Source organism: Charadrius vociferus, unplaced genomic scaffold, assembly GCF_000708025.1.
Source record: "Charadrius vociferus isolate BGI_N301 unplaced genomic scaffold, ASM70802v2 scaffold158, whole genome shotgun sequence".
In the NCBI taxonomy this organism is placed as follows: Eukaryota; Metazoa; Chordata; class Aves; order Charadriiformes; family Charadriidae; genus Charadrius; species Charadrius vociferus.
Genome location: NW_009661372.1, coordinates 5,497,163 through 5,516,666, shown reverse-complemented (window position 1 = coordinate 5,516,666; position 19,504 = coordinate 5,497,163). Strand labels below are relative to the sequence as shown.

Below are 19,504 nucleotides of genomic sequence, written 5' to 3'. Positions count from 1 at the left end.
GTGAATAATTTTTGTGAATGCTCAGAGAGTGCTGCGCAGGTCAGATACCAAGCTGGGACATGTTGCTCCTTCACTATCAGGTTTTCTCTCTACTTCTTATGAGTGCTGGGGAATACGGCAATAAATCAAGAAAATAGCATGGCACTGGACATACATGACTGTTCAGATTGGCACCGTGAGGTGCATACCACTGCAAATGCCATGGCTCAAGACAGTGACAAAAATAATTTTGTTTCATAGGGAAAAAAAAAAAAGAAGATATTTTTAGCAACTAGTAGAAGATAAGGGAGTTCTGGCTGCGTTGGATGCAGTAGTTTCTCTGACCTACTTCTTCCTTTTTGTTTGCTTTCTTTTCAGTAGCGCCCACGTATCATTCTGGAAATGGGAATGAAATCAGAAAACAAATAAATAATAATAAAAAAAAAAGTTTGTGACACAGGCTTGGCGTGGAAATCGTGTACTTTGGGGTAGTACAAGTTGAGGCCTGCCAGATCGAAAGTGAATAGTGTGGTCCCAATTAGCCAGAAATACACGCCTCCAAAATACTGTCAGTAAGAAGCTGATTGCTACCCAGAGCCATTTCAGAGGTCACCCCTCTCTCGGGCGCAAATGAAAGGTGCCTGATGTGGCCTTGAGCTTCTTTGGCACACTGACACACCCGCAGGGTACCGCACACTAGTCTGGGCCCTCTAAGATCCCGAATTACCAAAAAGGACCTGTTCTGTAGCTGTCCCAGAGGGATAGCCGTCATTCCTGTCCTGCTCCTTTGCCTCCTGCCTGTACTGTAAAAGCAAACTCCTGGCTCAGAAATAGGCAACATGAAGCCCTTAATCCGCTTTCCTCTTCCACACTGAACTTGCATAATCCGCAAGAGAGCCAGGCCAAATCTGGTTATTTATAATCCAGCAAAACTCTGGCCCGCTGTCTGCGTTGTCCCAAAGGGGGTTTCCCAAAGTGCAGGAGAGCGTGATGTTTACCATCCTGCTCCTGGTAGTTTGCTTTAGGAATGGTAGTGCTAAAAATTGTCTAAAATGCAGCAATTTCATCTGTTTTAAGTACATATTTTGCCTCAGATGTACCTACTGCCCTGACTATGGATAGTTTGTTCATTGTAGTGTCAAAAATGATTGAATGCTCTTATTATATGGGCTAGAGTGTTGAAATTATATGTTCTGAAAGGAACATCCCTGCCCATCCGCAATAGTTTCTTATTGCTGTGAGGCCTCTGGGGAAATGTTTTTCTTGGGTTTGCATGATATTCCTAATTTAACACATTTCTTAGCGTGTTCTGGGGTTTAAGACTTAAAGGTCAACCACAAAATAGTTTGTTATTCTCCAAAGGGGGAAAAAAAGACACAGGTAAATATTCTATCAGTTACTTAATGGCACTGTATCATCTCAAGAGAGAGTTAATGCTTATGGGGATGGTCTGGTCATAGGTTTGGTGCTTCATGTGTAATATGGAGAGATACAAGGAAGCTCAGCTTTCTGAAATGGGTTGACATGTACCAGCCTGAAATAATAAAAAAAAAAGTCGCGTGACTTTCAGAAGTAGGAACGAACCTTACCTGCCACTGAGCATAATGTTACTGCAGTATCCACAAACAAGATGTTGCCTGTTTTCATCATGATATATATGTCCAACTGCTGTTCACATTTCTGAGATTAATGTTTACAAATACAATAGGCAGGAGTGCAAAATAGAAAGGTATTGACTTTGTAGCAGGGCCCAGGCAGGAATTACTACAAGAGAAGACAGTTGTGTCCCCCTCGTGCCTTCCTTGTGGCCCAGCAGAACAAAGACGCGTTCTCGATGCCAGTCCCAGGTTGTCTTTACCTCTCAAGCACGTTAGAGCAGTGCAAAGCCCTTTAAAACAGCTGGGGAAAATGAGTTTTCAGGGAACCTGTGTTATGACTCCTTTCTCTGGGCCGTAATCCCTAAATCAGTCCAAAATTATTCCCCATCCCAAGAAGTGCTCGATAAATGATTAAGTGTGGATTGGACTCACAGGTCCCAAAGTGTCCCAGCAGAAGAATTGCTGTGGTTCATGCCATTCATCCACACCAGAGCGCAGCAGTCTCTGAAGAGGGAACATCACAGCACAATCACCTTGATAATAAAAGAAAACCATCAACCATTAGACTGGTGGCCTCACTTAAAATGCATGAAAAGCTTTAATGTCTGGTCAGTAGTAGCCAAGCGCCCCAGAAAGCAGATAAAACCTGAGGTTCACCTTTCAGCAGCCCAAGGGAGGGAGAAGGACAGGGGTGGTGTGAGTGGGCAGAGCCCACCCGAGGGAGGTTCACCATCACCGAGTGCAGTCGTACCCTTGCGCTCGAAACCTGTGTGTCTGTGAAACACGGTCAGTGACACCGTCCAGACTGTGAGAGCTGAACTACGTGGTTTCAGTCACCCAGCTCAGATGTCTGCTTCGCAAGTACATCAAAAGATTTGTGTCAACCCCGTGAACCTGATTTTGATCGTGTTTGCCCAGCCAAGTAACTACAGTGGAATAGCTCAGGATTTACAGTTGTGTGAGATCAGACGGATGGCTTACGGTTTCAACATCCCCGGTGTTTTGGCATGTAATTTAGGCACACAGTGTTCTTGGATTCTCCTTCTACCCAATTTCTTGGAAATTAGGATAGATACCATTAATCATAAAAAAGGATTTGATTAAGATCCCTCTTTTCTGTCACAGGGAGTCATTCCCTACCTTCCAGATCTTTGCCCATCTTGCTTTCAGGAACTGGGGTAACCCCACGCCTCTCATTTTCCTTCAGAAAGCTTCTCCCCAGCCTCAGGACACTGTGTGCTATATTGTCACGGATTATCAAATATACCTGGGGGATGCGGGTGGGTTATTTGATTCACACAGCTGCTAGGCACGGGCTCCTGTCACCAGGACTTGCTTCTTCGTGACCCTTTAGGCAGAGGGAACTGGCGAAGTGGAGAGGTGTAGCATCGGGCTTGGGCAAGATGGGATGTGGCACACACAGCTGTGCACCCCCCTGCTGGTGCCCAGCTCCTCCTTTCTGACTTTAGGTGACAGAACCTTCAGCAAAACAACGAATAACAAATGAAACTCGGGGAAGTGCCCTGTTTTTAACTCTGCTCTCATGTGTGATCTGGCAATTCTGTGAGCTTTACCAATTACAGCAAATTGCAAGCCTGCTAACTCAGGGCTCCCCAGTGAAAAGAACTTTCTCAAATTTCTCAAATTGCTGTATTTCAGAGTGAAAAGCATGAACTACATCTTTTCTCGCTCTGTTGATCAAAGTGCACTTTTAAATAGTAGCAATTTTGCAGTTCGCATAACCGTTTCCTGCCATGGTTAGCTTTCCAGAATCCGACAGAAATGTTTCCTGCCGCTACACTTAGCTTACTGCTGTTTATTTACAAATGCAATGTTCAGGCATCCTTTTTATACCCTCCTCCCCCTTTCTGTTTTTTGGAGGGTGTTTTTGCCCCATACAGCCCTGTCCTCACACAACCTTCCTGTGCACAGCACTGCCAGCTCCAGTGGGCTACGGAGGAAACACCGAGAATTTGTTGGGCTTGAAAAGAGAGCAAATAGACTGCGAATTTGTTAGAGGCTACAGGTGGTTTGGAACAGCCAACTGAAGTCTGTGCTGGAAACGTTATGGCTCAGGAGCCTCCCAGGGGACGTCACCAGACGGGGCTCTACAGTCGCGCTATAGTGACTCATGGGCAGAAGCTCACCTCCAAGCAAACGGTGGTGAGGAAAAAGTGACCAAGCCAGGATGACTCACAGGGAAATGAAACCTCCAGAGACAAGGCTGCTTTGAGAGCCCGCTGGCGCACTTTACTCTAGCAACACTCGTGCAGCTGTCAGTACGGGCAGTGATGTGACTGAGTGCACAACCGGTGGGGAAGTATGTCTAGATATAGCCATAAACCTGCAGCAGTCTAGTCCTAAACTTAGCAGCCTCTAGGACTTGCTGCCCAGTAGTTTTGTTATAGAAAGTTGGATGGTCAATGGTAAGTCTTGAGTGGATGGGTACAGAGAACTTTAATGGGAGTGGAAAACGGACTGAAATTTCCAACTAAGAAACGTAGCTTTTGGCAAGATGAGGTGTTGAAAAGAGAAATCATGGCACAGAGTACCTTCTGGGTTCTGATATTTGTTAATGGGAATCTGTTGAGATTAACTGAAGACTCGAGACTGCAAAACCCACCAGAGAATACATGAAAAAATGCATGAGAAACCCACTCAGCACTTTCATCTTGAGGCTGTGTCTTGGAAGAAAGAAGTCCCTGCTGCTCCCTACTTTCAGGATCTGTTCTAAGTTACATAAAGCAAATTTCCCAATAATACAATCATCTGTCTGAACAGATTCATGTGTTTAACTTCAGACACGTGCAATATGAATCTGAAACAGTACTGTGCAAACAGGATACTCTTTCTTTGTATAAAACATCAGCTGTTGGGTCACATCTCTTCCTCTGGAATCAGCAGCTGGAAAATATTAGATGAGTCACAAGGAGTTGAGAGCTTTGAAAAGCAGCATGCACCAAGTGGCATACAGGGTGAAGACTTTAAACACACAACTTAAAACACCAAATTGGAGCCTTCAGAGCAGGAATAGAGCTAAGCTGCTCTGAAAGGTAATTTATGTTACAAATTGACGGGATTAAGCTAACATGCTCAGGCAATATCAGAAAGGTTAAGGTAGAAATGAATGCACAAAGAGCCAGAGCATCCTTCTGACTTTTTTTTTTTTTTTTCTAAAGCAGTGCTGATTTTGCAGTTACACTGCTTCCTGAGATAATTTACACCAGCTTACACAGCACTTTGAGCTCTGGCCGTACCCTGACAGACAGATGGTAGCTCAGAGCCCTGAATGCACTTGCAAAATGGTTCAGATGAATAGATGTAGGCAGTTGGGACTGTCAGCACACTAGTAGGTTACCTGATGATTTTAGGTTATGTTTATGTAGCAATTAAACTATAAATGCAGGATTAATTTTCTTCTTTATTCTGCAGCATAGGTAGGCAGTATTTGAGTATCCAAATATTGGACTTGTTTTTTCAGGAGGATGCAAACTATGGTGTATCTGCTCCGTTTTACCGCATTCCCCCACTTAGCCTGGGACTAGAGACACGGGTCTCACCATGGTGGCTGTTGTGTGAACGTTGCCAGGCATGTCGATGGTTGGACTCCATGATCTTAAAGGTGCCTTCCAATCTAGACAATTCTACGATTCTATGTCCATGGGCAAGGGCAACACCAGGGTCTTGAGGCCCAACCTGGGCTAACCAGGCACAGCTGAGGCATCACGGCATGCCCCCGCTCTCCACACTGCTGGCCAAGAGTCTCATCTCCTCTGCATCTTTTCCTGGTGGGACTGCCAGCCTGCCTCCTCTCCTGCAGCTCCCCACTCACAAAATGCGGGGAGAAAAAGCATCCGCGACTGTCCTGTAAAATTGAGTTTGCTTCCTGCATGTTTTCAACAAGGTGTTTCAGAGCTCTGTCTCTGAAATGGAAACTGTCTATTGCAAATTGGAGTATAATACTCATGTTTTGTCTCTGCAAAGCTTCCACCTCTCAAGCTTAAGCTTAGGCAGGCACAACTTCCACATTTCCTGTTTCCCCTTAATTGCTGGCTATATGCTCTCCATGTCTCTTTTTTTAAATCCTGGTCTTTCCTCTCTCTCAACTAGAGTGTAAGTTACTCATGTTTTCATGGCTGTAGCAGCACAGCCCATGTAAATTCCTGTATTTCTGTCTTTTACTTCACCAGAACTCTAACAAACCTTAGAAAACAGGGATGCGAGGGACCACAAGAAGGGGTCTCATAGCCCATAGCCCCCTTAGAATCAGTCTGCAGCACGAGTCAAAGGTAGGTGGGGAATGGTAGTCTTGTCTGGATGTTTTTGGAAATGTATGGGGCCACACTGTGTTTGCCAGGGAAGTTTTTAGGAAGCCATAAAAAGGCAGAAATTCCTGATTCTAGTCTATCATTACTTCATGATAGGATCATCTGTCTTTGAGTTACGTGTAACACAAATAACAGATATTTGCCAATCTGTTCTGAAAGATCTCAGAAGATTAACATCACACAGCCTCTCCCTTGGCACCCTACTGGAGCGCATTCCTAGCCTTCCACCTCTGAAAGTCTTTTCCAGATTTCCAGGTATTACCTCAACCTCTTTTATGACACTGAAGACTATCTCACTCTACCTCCTCAAAGAGCAGTTTGTTAGCTTTGCTTCAGACTAAACCAACCTGTTTCTCTCGGTCACTCCCCGTCGGACACATTCTCTGCCCTCGTTCGGACCGCACTTGCTGCATTACCCTGGACTCTTGCCACTGGGCACCCATCTTCTCTGAGCTGGGGTGCCCAAGTAAGATATCTTATTCCAGCTGTAGCCTTGCCAATGCTGAGTAGTGCTAACTATTACCTCACTTGGCTTGCTGGTTATACTCCAGGTTATTCCAGTATCATGTTTGCCTTTTTTTTTTTTTTTTTCACAGGAACATTATGCTGTTGAGACAGATCTGGGCTCATTTTCGTTCTATTTAAATTTGCTTTTTGAGTTTGAACTTCTTATCTGCAATATTGATTTTTTTTTTCTTTTGTAATATGGTAATATAGCTTTAATAGTGGAAATTTAATTGGAGTCTATTTAATTGGAGTCTGGCATTAAAGTAATGTTGATTTAAAACTGTTACTGTTCTTTTGCATAGGTTTTATATGCAAGCAGACAGAATTTAGCTAAGTTCCACTGAATAAACTTATGAATACGAATCAGTTTTTTTAACCCACCTCCTCAGGATGTTGTTGGCAGTGCAAGCTCCAAAGTGTAAGGGTTAATGTTTTCTTCATTTGGTAATTAACTATGCAGGGAATTTAATGGATAACACATGGTGTTCTGCTCTACTTTTCATTTAAAATGTGATGATAGGAGGTAATAATAACTAGTTCCTAATGAATTATTTTATCTGCATATCTTAAGATGCTTTGTCAAAAACAGGTACCCATCATTACTCCTATTTTGTGGAATTCACCTGTGGCTTTTTTCTTGTTTGATTTGCTGAGGGACAAGGATTGGTTCGCCAGATACTCCATGATACATTATTACAAGGTTTGCAGTTAGAGTCAACATTTCCTGGATCAATCTACGTGACTGTAATGCTTTAAAAATACTCTCAGTCGCCTTTCTATTACACAAATAATTACTTAAGAGGGGGTTAAAAAGGCGGCTCGTCATGCTGTACTGTATCAGCTGACTGATGGACACATACACTGCTTTTTTTTCCCCAATTGTTTTAATCAACTTTCCAGCTAAAGGAAACCTCGCTGCCACCCTGAGAAGCACTGGTACCTGCTCTATTCCCCACCCTTGCCCCGCCACCACCTCTCTAGATCGCCTTTTACATTGCTGATTCTCAGATCCAACTCAAGGTCTCTTTGTGCCATAGGCAAAACTAAACGTTGCCGTCCCAAGGATGAGAACAGCAAAACTTCTTTCACCTTTGCTCTTGATGTGGCAAAGTTTGCTTGTGCCGTAGCTGCGTCGAGCATAGAGCTGGGATAGATTCCCAGCCTCCTCCCCAGCTCCCCAACCCCGAGCCCTCACGTAGGGATGCAAAGCACACTGCTCACCCCAACCCCTTCTATGCACGAGGGAGTATTGTATGTACACTGGACAGGAGAGAACACGTGATGCACACAGCTAATGCCTCAGACAGTCAAACTCTATAGTTTTTTTCAAAACATGTCTAAGAATGATGATTCATGGAGCATTACATGAAAGACATGTATGAAATCCCAGGGGCATTCCTTAAAATGACCATACCTTTTTTTTTTGGGCATGGTCAGTCTGTACATTTTTCTCTTTTTTTTTTAATCTTATGGCGCTGATACTACATACATGCCACACACTATGGCTGATGCAAAAGTGTATGCTACCTTTGCCTATTTAGGAAGACTCTATTAATCATAATGTATATGAAATCATCTTTGGCACATTTCAGTCTCTAGAATGTTAGCATATTAAAAGTAGTTTTACACAGTAAGGAGTCCTTTGTGTTTATTATTAAAAAAAATACCTGTTATTTGTGGTATCCAAGAATGACTTTTCACTTGTCTTAGTTTGATCAAAGACCCTAATCCACAGACCCTTACGTTTTTACTGAAATGTGGCATGTTGCTGTAAAAATTAAAAACCAGTGCTGAAGGTCAAGCGCTCATTATTTCAGCAGCTGCAAGTTGCAAAGGAGTGTGCAACCCTTCTAAATATTTCAGCTTTAAAAGCTTTTCTTGTGTAGCCAATTTAAATATTACTAACAATAGGATTGGGATTTAAAGGCCTTTTAATCATCTTTGATATCCTTTTAAGAAATGGTTCACTTACTTCCCAAAGCCAGTGGACCACACGTTAAAAATTTAAGGTCCGTTAATCATTGCTGTAATTCTGTTGACTGTTTCTCATAATTTCCTTTGGTATATAGACATGTATATATTTAATGTCTATATGGATATACATATCCTGTAGATAGATAAAACTGCTTTCTCACCAGAGAGTTAGCACTAGCCCAAATACACTGCTGTCTGTTGTGTTTCCTACGGTGAGATCGGTGGCCGTTTGGATCAGGTGCTGTGTGTGCATGGACAGTTTTCTGTGATACACCTGAAGTCATCAAACCAAACTCAGTCCCCGTGTGCATTCACTTAGTGGGACAGACAGTCAGGGCATATGGAATTGCAATCATTTGGTCTCATGACTGGAAAACTTCAGGGGCAGACCTACATCTGGTATTAATTGGTAGGTCACTGCTTGGCTTTTTTAAAGGATGCTGCTCTATCTGTTTTTGATGCTAAAATGAAAACAATATATGTTCTAAAACGTGTGTCCAGAGGAGGGCCACGAGGATGATCTGAGGGGTGGATCACCTCTCCTATGGGGAGAGGCTGAAAGAGTTGGGGCTGTTCAGCCTGGAGAAGAGAAGGCTCCGGGAAGATCTTATTGCGGCCTTCCAGTACCTAAAGGGGGCCTACAGGAAAGCTGGGGAAGGACTTTTTACTAGGGCATGTAGTGACAGGACGAGGGGAGATGGACATAACCTGGAAGAGGGCAGGTTTAGATTAAACATTAGGAAGAAATTTTTCACTTTGAGGGTGGTGAGGCACTGGAACAGGTTGCCCAGAGAGGTTGCTGAGGCACCATCGCTGGGTGTGTTCAAGGCCAGGCTGGACGGGGCTTTGGGCAACCTGGTCTAGTGGGAGGTGTCCCTGCCCATGGCAGGGGGGGTGGGACTCGATGATCTGCAAGGTCCTTTCCAACCTAAACCATTCTATGATTCTATGATTACTTTTTCCCCCAATAAAAGTGTTTTTAGAGAGAGGACTGTATCAACGTTCTTTTAAACTATATTACACATGCTAGAAAAACAGCCTTTTAATTCAGTTTATCAGAGGTGGAAAATGAAGTATATTGTATTTGCCATGCACAGCCCGTCTCCTCCTGGGATTACTAAAAATGGCATCAAGTGTTGTGTCTGACCCAGCCACCCAGCAGTCTTGAAAGCAAAGTACATGACTACCATTGTCCGGCAGCTATCATTTCCCAGATCCAGGTCTGGCATTTAGGTTATCTTAATAGCTATTGTTTAGCAGACAACAGAAGGAATCACCTTTTACTTCACCAGATATTTCCCCCCAAAAACCCTCAGAAGTCACGTAAAGAACAGGTGCAAACAAACAGAAAAGGAGCCCTCACCTTATTGCAATAAGGAAACAGAGACATCACAGCTACCCTTAGAGCTTGCATATTTATTGAACAAATCCTACTAAAATAGCTAAAATACATTGGGTACTTGTAGTGCATTATTAAAGATCACATTGTTACAAAAGCCTGCGTTTTCAGCAGTACACAACTGCAACTATACATAAATGCCACAACTGCTGAATATTACTTCTTGCTATATATACAGCACAGTAGACATATCTAATCTATTGGAAAATAAAATGTACAAGAAAAGGGATACAGAAGATAGGGAAAGGAAAGAAATCTAGGAAGTGCAGTGCATGCATTTGTATTTAACAGTCAGAAGCTAAAACAGTTCAGAACAAGGCCTGCCCTGTAAAAGGAAGAGCTAAAAGACAGTTATATAAAAAATTAAGGTGGGCTTTCAGACTGTGTCTAACACAACAACACTCCATGAGTAGATGATTCTGTTTAGTTTTGTGTTTTGTGTTGTCTTGTATTGATAGTAGTCTGGGAGCAAGAACAAAAATGTAAAGTCCACATGTTAACAGTACCGTGGAAATGTACTCTTCCCCTTTAGGACTTCTCCTCCCAGAATTTGCAGTGTTTTTCTTATTATATCCCCTATTTTATGGATTCGAAGGGACATTAAAACTTGTCCCTTCTTTAAAAAGGCTTAAAAAAAAAAAAAAAGACAAAACTCAAAAGAGATTTTGAGAGGTTGGTGGAAAATTATTGCTTGTCTTCCTCCGTTAGGTGGATAGGAGTCAGAAAGGAGATTTTACGTAAATTACAGTTTTGTGATTGCTCCCACTATAACTGCATGTTTGTGAGTGGACCCTGATAGGGAATCAGTTCCTCACTTGTACACTATAAGTAGTTACTCACCTACAGCACTGAATAAGAAAGCCACACTGAAGACACAAGTAAACAAGTCAGTCCAGTCTAAAGAACAACATTCAGAAAAACAAAGTACCAACACCTTCTCAGAACATGGAAATAAAAAATAACTCCATCAGAGCTACCTTGCCAAGGAGCATATTTAAAGTCCAAAATAGCACCATTCATCAGTGTCTCAAATCCCGTGGCAGCATCACAATCACTTACCACAAGGAAACCATGAGTTTCATACTACTTCTATACATCAAAAGAGTACATGGGTAAAATATAGAGATATACAGACAATCGATGAAAATAAACTACTAGGCTTGTTACATCTAAATGAAAAAAAAGGGGGACTCTCAGCCTCTGCAAGAAGCAGTTCGGGATGGTGGAAATGGAGAGAGTGGTTTACCAGTAGTGTGTGAGCAGTGGAGTTTGAGTAGTGGAAGACATTGCTGTGGTAGAACCAGGCCTGAGGGCCCACCTGTAATGTTTGTAAACATGGATTCACAGTGTGAAATTCTGAGAGCTTTCGCTTGAGTCAGAATGTTAAAAACTATTTTTTATGGTACACGTTTGTCCACTGTTATTCTCTAAAGCAAGGCTCAGAGTCCCATAGTTTCTTCTTACACTTGATGATATACACAGAAACAATTCCCAATATATGACACCATGACCTCATCAAACCCATACACCATATGTAATACAAATGGAGAAATTATGATTAAAAAGAGTAGGGGTGATTGATTTTGATGAAATGGTGTCCATAGCCATTTACTGGAACCAGGCATGCTTCTTCCGCCTCACTTTTCTTCTTGCGATTTACTTCCTTCGAGATGGGGAGACTTCCCTGTGGAGAGGAAAAAACAGTATTAGCTGTGCTTTGTGAAGTCTGTTCGGTGGGGTCCTCTCTTTTCCTATCCTAAGCTTTCCATAGTTCCCTAGCTTGGGTTCAGAAGAAAACATCTACTAAACATGACTGAATCAACTGTAAATACTAATGCCATAGAGAGCAAAGGATTTTTTAAACACCAGACAAGCCTTGCAGCATCTGAGGAAGGAATCCTCTTCAGCTGGGGAAGAATGAGTGTGTCGCAGCAGCCAAAATGCAAAATCGTTGAGCCAACAACTGTCCCCCACTGATGAACTGGGGGAATTTGGACATTTGTTGGTGCTGGGGAGAACCCAACCATCCAGCAAAGTTACAGGAGAAGAAACTATGGAGTCACAACCCTTTCTGCAGCTCACCACCAGTTAGGCATCCTAACACTATTCCTCAAAATTATTTTTCTCACTCCTTCCAAACGAAGACATTTCTGCGCCCCTCATAAGAGCTGGGACAGCTCAGGTCTAAAACTGCACCTGCAGGTGCTGTGTGTGCAGTAGTTCTGGCACATAAACATGGCTGAAAATGAGCAAATACCTGTTTTGCACACATGAAGCACAGAAGGCAGACACAGTGTCTCAGTGTCGTGAATGCAAAATTCATGGCCGCAAATCAACAGATGGCACGGAGCTCCTTTGAAAATGTACTAACTTGGGTAATCAAAAAACTAATGTTAATGGTATTTTCTACCATCAAATTGATTTGTTTGCTTGTTTTTTTTAACCTCCAAGCTCTATGTTGTGGCTCCACTTGGCCCTCAACAGAAAAGTGCATCTTAGTCATGAAAGATCATCTTATTATTAAGAGAACCTTCTACAGCTTAGACCTCTCATCTTTTAAACACCTTACAGCTTAAGCAGCCAGCATACACTAATAAGTGACTTTCCTACAGTACTTCATTGAAAAGAGTGCTCTAAAGACACTGTAGTGTATTACTTCTCTCTGGACATATAAGGAGATGGTGTGCCATGTCAGCCAGCTGCCTCAGATAGGTTTTCATTAACCATACTTAACCATTCACTGGCTGAAGTCTATGCTTATTCAGCAAAGCATTTAAATATATGTTTCAGTTTAAGCCTCAGAGGGAAGCCCAAAGGCTAAGCATGTGCTTAAAGTACTTTGCTGATGGTATGTCACTGTGGAACCTTAAAAAATAGAATTTGTTTAGCTGGTAATATATTGTAAGTTATGGAAAAAATCTGGGGGCTTTGTGTTTTATAGATCAGAATTGTAAAGATGTTTTATTGCTTTTATTGCTTGGGATATGTTTGTTGTATAAGCAGATTGCTTTTAGTTTGTTTAAGAAATTGAAATTATCTTCTCCAAGTTCAATTTTTCTAATGTGAGAGTTTTGAATTTCTGAATTAGGAATTAAACGCATAGCAGTCTCACAACTACCAAGAAAGTGCAATTTTCAGCAATTTTCCTTTCCTGGCTCTTCAAAGCCATAATTTTCACTGGAATGTCCCTATTTGCTACATTTACTTGTGCTGGGAATGAAGCGACCCCATGGCTCTCCCACTGTCCTTATCACACTTTACAGGATAAGTTCTGCTTTTGGGTAGATGAACTGCCCCTGGGGCTCTCCACTGCATGCAGCCAGGAGCAGTTTTCAGACTGAACACAGAGTAAAATCCCTTTCCCTTCAGGGCAACAGAAATGGAGAAACTGAGCAGACTTCGATCAGTACGTATGCAGAAGAACTCTTCAAGCCAGGGGAAGAAAAAGGAGTAGAAACATACCTTGCTTTTCCTAAAGCCAAACTGGGGATTTTGCAAGATACAATTTCAGAATGTAAAAATAGTTATATTTTACTGACTGCACAAACATGTTTCCTCACAGGACTCCAGAAAATTCCATCCTCATGATAGTATTTTTGCTTTTTTGTTGACTAAATTTGCTACTTGTGTATCATTACAGGATATGAGAAGAAAACTAGAAACTTACACATGCAAACAGGCACACCACACAGACCAAAGGTCTGGGCAAATTTCCAAACGCATTGTGTTGGGCAGTTCCTTTTCAGCTGTGAAAACAATCTCAGTCCTGAAATTCTGCCATACAATCATAAGATAAAAAGTCCCATATGACCCTTCTAGGTCTGGAAATAAATTGTGTTTAAGAAACATATCCTTTTATATTTGTTGGTTGCATGAAAACAAAAAAAGCACTTTTATCTGAAATAAGAGTTTCAAAAAATCTATTAATTTTACTTTATTCTTTCAGTAGTTCAAGCTGGTTAACACTGAGTACATAAAACTGTTGAGCTGAAGGACTGAGCACTTTCTGCAGCCTTCTTCAGAAATTTACGCTGATTAACTTTATAAGATGGATGAAAAAAATTAGATTCTGAAGACACCCAGTTTCTGTTAAGGCTGATAGTCTGCTGGAAGTTAGATTGCATGCAGTTAATATTCAAGTGGCTTTTGAAGATCAATTGTGAAATAAAATTTGGAGCTAGTTCTAAAAACTGGTCTTTGTAAGCATATGCCAAATATCTTTTGAAGAATTACATAAAGGCTAGAAAAAATGCATCGCATTTAAAAAGCAAGGATCCAACCACTTTAAAGGAAAAAAGTATAACATTTTTGAGTAGTTGAGAAACAATAACCCCTTTTGATAAACTTTTTTTTTAAGCTACATACAGCATAAAAGCATGGCTATTCATAAATCCAATATAATGCAGCATTGTTACTAACTATGCTGCACATAGTTCCGAGCATCATTCCTGTGTTTCAGGAGCAACTTTGTTTAATGATGAATGACAACTTACTAAGAGCTGCTAGCTTAAAAATTTAAATAAAAATCATCTAGTTAACATACAGGTGATTCATAAAATTAGCAAATTAATTTAATGTGAGTATGACATATATAGCACATTCATTGTAAACTGGCATTGCTATCAGCCTACTCAGCTGAACTTTTAAAATACTTCAAATGTTAAGAATGGCAGTACTACCATATATGTTAATTTAAAAATTGGCATGCTGGCACATGAGTCTGGGAATAGCAGACTGCAAATAGCCCAGCTATAAATTTTAGAAGTTCCTTTATAAAGAAAAAGTGGGGAAAATAATAGTGTTATCCAGATAGAACAGCAGAGTTTTGTTAACAGAGAGCTGGAGTCTAGGTAACAATTGAAACTTAATCAAAACAATTTTCCATGTGCTTTCTCCTTTATTTACCTGCCATTTTTTTCCCCAGATTTTGAGTCAGTAACGAAAAGGAATACAAAAATAAACCATGTACACTCTGTGGTTCTGAGTAGCTGTTATATTTTCATACTCAAATTTCATATTCAGTTTCACATTTATCAAACCAGCAATGATAACAGAATCTTGCCTGACAAGCCACGTCTTCTGCATTTATGTTGGGGTACTTGTCAAATTCAGATGAAAACTGCCTTGCTTTGTGTGGTTGTTACTCAACCCAGGTAAAGCACAAGCAGAAGACTTAACAACAGAAAAAGAAAAACAGCACCACCTCCTTCTGCATTATCATTGACTTTCTTGTCTGCATTGCTAAAAGAGAATTGCCAAAATCAAGCATTCAATACTCAGATGTCAAGCTTTTAAAATCATGAGACAGGCTTAAGAAATATGAGCTCTTGAAAATTAGTATGTTTTCTTTCTGGTATGTAGCCAGCAAGAGTCCATGTTTTCTGCAAGCCCAAAGGCTAAAAACATAATTTTAAAATGAAAGCTGAAATTCTCAGTTAACTTCCTGGCTCAAGGAGTCAAGGCTTTAAGAAAAACAGAATACCATGAGACTCGTGATGAAATCATGAGAGCTGGCTACTCTCTTGAAGCAGTCATAAAATAAAATCCATTGAACTTTCAGTGGTTGGTTGGGTTTGGGTTTTTTTCAGAAAACTTTCATGTTAGTAGGCTATTTATTAGACAAAAGAAATGACATAAATACCTTTACCTTTGGAAATCCCCCATCCCCTTGGCTGGTTGGAAAGATTTTCTGGCTTACCCAAATCGTTAACCTTGGTTGATAAACCTGTAGTGACATAAATATATATAATTTCTTACTAACAAAGAGAGAGTCATTAAATGCAATGAAATGGTGTTCATGTGACAGACCACAGTACTAAAAATGAGAGTCTAATGTCAGCTTGGACCAGAGATCTAGCTGTGTTTATGCTCCATACATATTTTTGAGTACCCATGACAACAAGATCTGTCCCTAGAGTATTTCAACTGTAATGTTTATGGCAATCTGCATTCAACAGGCTTTTTAAATGAGCGCATGACGGATTTTATTTAAATCTCTTTAAGAAATTTTGTATAAGAGGATGTCTGTACTAATAAACTTACTGAGGATATTGTGAGACCACATGCCTATTCTCTTCTGCCAGAAGTCACTGGTGAAAGACTATTTATTGAAGATTATTACCTTTGCTGATGACTGCAGGACACAAGAGCAACACACCTTTGATAATCCTTTCACAATGAACTATGAACTAGAACTTATTACTTTCTAAGATCATTGACACAGCTATAATTCTGTGTTAGCACCCTATATTTTAGATGTTAAAGGAATTCCAACAGATTATAACAGACATAGGATAAAATAGCTGGCAGCAGGATTTAATGGTTAAGGTACTGGCCTATGACTGCTAAGGGAAAATTTTACTATGGAAAATGGGTAAGATCCAAAGCTGGCCACTGAGTACAGTGGGAAGGTAGAGTGAACAAATGCTGGACTAATACACCTCAGTTATGGTGAACCTGCACTGGAAAACTCCTGTGCTTCAGTTTGTCAACTTCAGGATGAAGCATTTCTTCATCTTGCTCTCCTTAAACAATGAAGTGGTCAGGTACAAGTTGCATACGATTCTGAAGATCTTAAATTTATTTTCCTGCTGGGTGTGCCTACTAGGCCTTTGGGGTTTTGAGACTGAACTCTTTCTGCACAATGCTTGAATGTCAAACTGTCAATGTTTTGAGCTGAACATTATAAATCACACCATTCAAGCTTGTTTTCAATTTGGGAATCAAAACCTGCCTTGTCACTTAAATTCCTGGTGGAATGGCTTTACTCACCTGCTTACTATTGCATTTATACTGAAACCTGAAGAATGTTTTCATTTCTGTGCAGTTGCATGTTGACTATTAGTTGTCACAACTGTACTAGATGTAGCTTGGAGAAATTATCAGAGGATTGCTTGAGCCATTTTTCCAAGAGAAAACCCTGAATTCTACTATAAAGTAGGAAACAGAGGAGGGAAATTTAAAACACAGAGCCTAAGGCAGTGCTGCTCTGATACACTCTCCCATGATTTTCCACAGTACAAACCACAGTGCTTTCTAATGTTTAAAACATCCGATTTTATTTTGTATTCTAGATTACTATATGATCTCAGACAACCCAGTTAAGCTCTCTGGGTATGGCTGACATAGAATAACTAATACACAGGAGAGGGCACTCTGTGAATTCATCAGTTAATGTTCACATGGAATATTTGAGACACTTGAATGAAAGTTATCAAGTAACCCCTGAGCTCTCCTGTTGCTATTGACAATCACTGATTATCCATCTTACAACTATGCCTTGATTTTATAGTATAGTGTAGTCGGATTCTTTGTATGAAAACTCATGGTGGGAAACAGGGATAGCAGTTCAGGTCTACCACAGGCCATGCGTGCTCAAACCAGCAAAGTATACAAAAATGTGTATTTTCCTGTAGGAGGAAGGAATAAGCATCAGAATACAGTATTACTTATTATGATGAGTATGAGCTTCTGTATTTTCCTTGTAGTCTGAGATATATTCAGGTTAGCCTATAGGCATTGTCATCCCTATTAATAACTTAATAGGAATAAAATAAGCGCGTGAAGTTAAATGACAAAGAAAGGATCCTCAACTTACATTCATAAGAACTTAGAGGGACTGCAGCCCAGGGTGGATTTTGGGAATGGGGCAGCAGGAAAAAGGTGTAAATTGTAAAATATACTCACAACTATGCTCCAGGGTTAAAAAAAAAAAAAAAAAACCAAAAAAAACCCCCACCAAAACCAAAAAAGAACAAACAACCGACCAAAACCACCACCATCACCATCAAACAACCCCACACAAACCCCCCAGCTATCTTTCCCAGTAATCTTCTGTGGAGAAAAAAAATCAGTAATGTCCAATTTTCTTAATGTCTCTTCAAAAACAACTACCATGGCCAATATTGGTTGATAGTGATCATGTGGACCTACTCCATATGCAGTAACTATTCTGCTATAACTGTACCAAAGTCTTGAATGGGCAGCCAAAGGACTTTAAGTATCTGCCTTGTGAGCAATGCTGAAAGGCCAGGGAATTACAGTTTGGATCCTGGCTAAGTGGAGGAAGATTCTGGAATGGAAAAAAAAGATGCTGGTGTAGAAAAGTCCGCTCAGGACTTACTACAATCCAATAGGAGGAAAAAAAAAAGGATGTCTTGCTGTGCTACATGCTTCATAAAATGCAGAAACTACTTAGATGTTCAAATATACTGATAACTAGGGTATTAGAAAAAACACAGAAAGAACTTTTAGTCAATTACAGCAGCTCAAAACAAATGATATTAATGTTGCAAGATGAGCTATCTAGAGAGAAAAAGTGCAACGCAATGCTCCATTACAGAGTAGGATGTAAGGCTTACAACATTCCAGCTGTTAGCATGAAGCAAACACTTGTAAATAAATGCTTCCATTGATACACACCATATTTTCATTTCTTAGTACTTCCTCTGTGACTATTATGTGAGTACAAGCTTGGCTTAAATAACCAAAGTGTCAGGATTCAGAACAGAATTGCAGAACTTTAGGATGGACTGAAAACTAAAGCTACTGCAAATCTATACAATGCATAAAAGTTCCATACTGACTCAAATTTATAGCCTCAGTATTTGATAATCATCAGGAAAAAAATCAAGCTAGTAAACTTCATCCATAAATTATCAGAGTGGATCACCTCTAAACATCTGACTAACAGCACTACTACCCTTGGAAGCTTGCCTTCCTGGCAGAACATGTGATACACAAAACCATTCACTCCCACTTTGAGAAGTCAGGGGGAAAAAAAACCACTGATCTGGGAAGTGCTGTCTGTGTTTTAGAACAACAAGCAACTCTGCCTGAAACGTTAAGGCCAACTTGAAATAGGGAATTATGATCAATTAAGAATATGTTTTCAGTTCTTTCACCTTCACTCTCTTGAACATACAGAAATAATAAAAATTACGATTAAAAATCAGAGAAAGCAAAGGTGAAGGAAAATAAATGCCTAGTCTATTTACCAGCTCTTACAGCATCCAGACTCCAGAACTACTTACTGCTACTTTTTTTTTTTTTCAAAACCAGAAGGATTTCTAGAGTAGAATCTTCTTTTCTCCTCTGCCCAAGAAACTGAGAAACTTTTTTTCTACTGCAAAGCCTCTGTTTAACCAGCATTTCAAAACTCTAATGCCTATTCTTCCATTTTAAGCAATGTTCTCTTTAAGAGCAATAGTAAAGGAGCACAAATTTTGCCCAGCTTTACAACAAATACATAAAATGATTTTAACAGTGCTGGACTAAATCTACTGTATCAGTCACATCAAAAGGCTAAAATTAATTTCTTACTACACACTCTTCATTCCTCCTCACCAAGAGCATCTTTCAAACATTCGGATACACCCATCAGGAGGGAAAAAACCCTTAGACTTAAGGCATGCTAAACTTAGTAAAATGAGCACACTCCTGTTAAGGTTTTTATGGTGAAGAAGCAAGAAATACAGCCCCAGTAGTTACTTTTTCTATATTTTTTTCTCCACATGGACCTCAACTGAATTCCTGTTTATCAAGTCGCATTCAAGACTTATAGGAGTTGGATTAAACTGCAGTCTGGATTTCCAAACAATAAGCTTAATGAAGAAGACCAACTGCTATGAGTACATCAGCAACCACCTTTTGAGAAGTTTCAGATAACTTCTTTATCATATAAACCACTTTGGGGCGGGGGGGGTGGGTGGGGTGGTGGT

The 19,504-nt window shown here is 40.5% G+C and overlaps 1 long non-coding RNA gene across 1 annotated transcript in view; it reads right to left on the bottom strand.

The window, feature by feature from the left end:
• Positions 1-9,782: 9,782 nt before the first annotated feature.
• Positions 9,783-19,504, bottom strand: part of LOC104294229 — a 21,740-nt gene continuing 12,018 nt past the window's right edge. The window contains exons 3-4 of the long non-coding RNA XR_717925.1: positions 15,433-15,510; positions 9,783-11,469 (exon numbers count right to left, since the gene is read on the bottom strand). This is a non-coding gene — a long non-coding RNA (uncharacterized LOC104294229). The remainder of the gene's footprint in view (positions 11,470-15,432; positions 15,511-19,504) is intronic.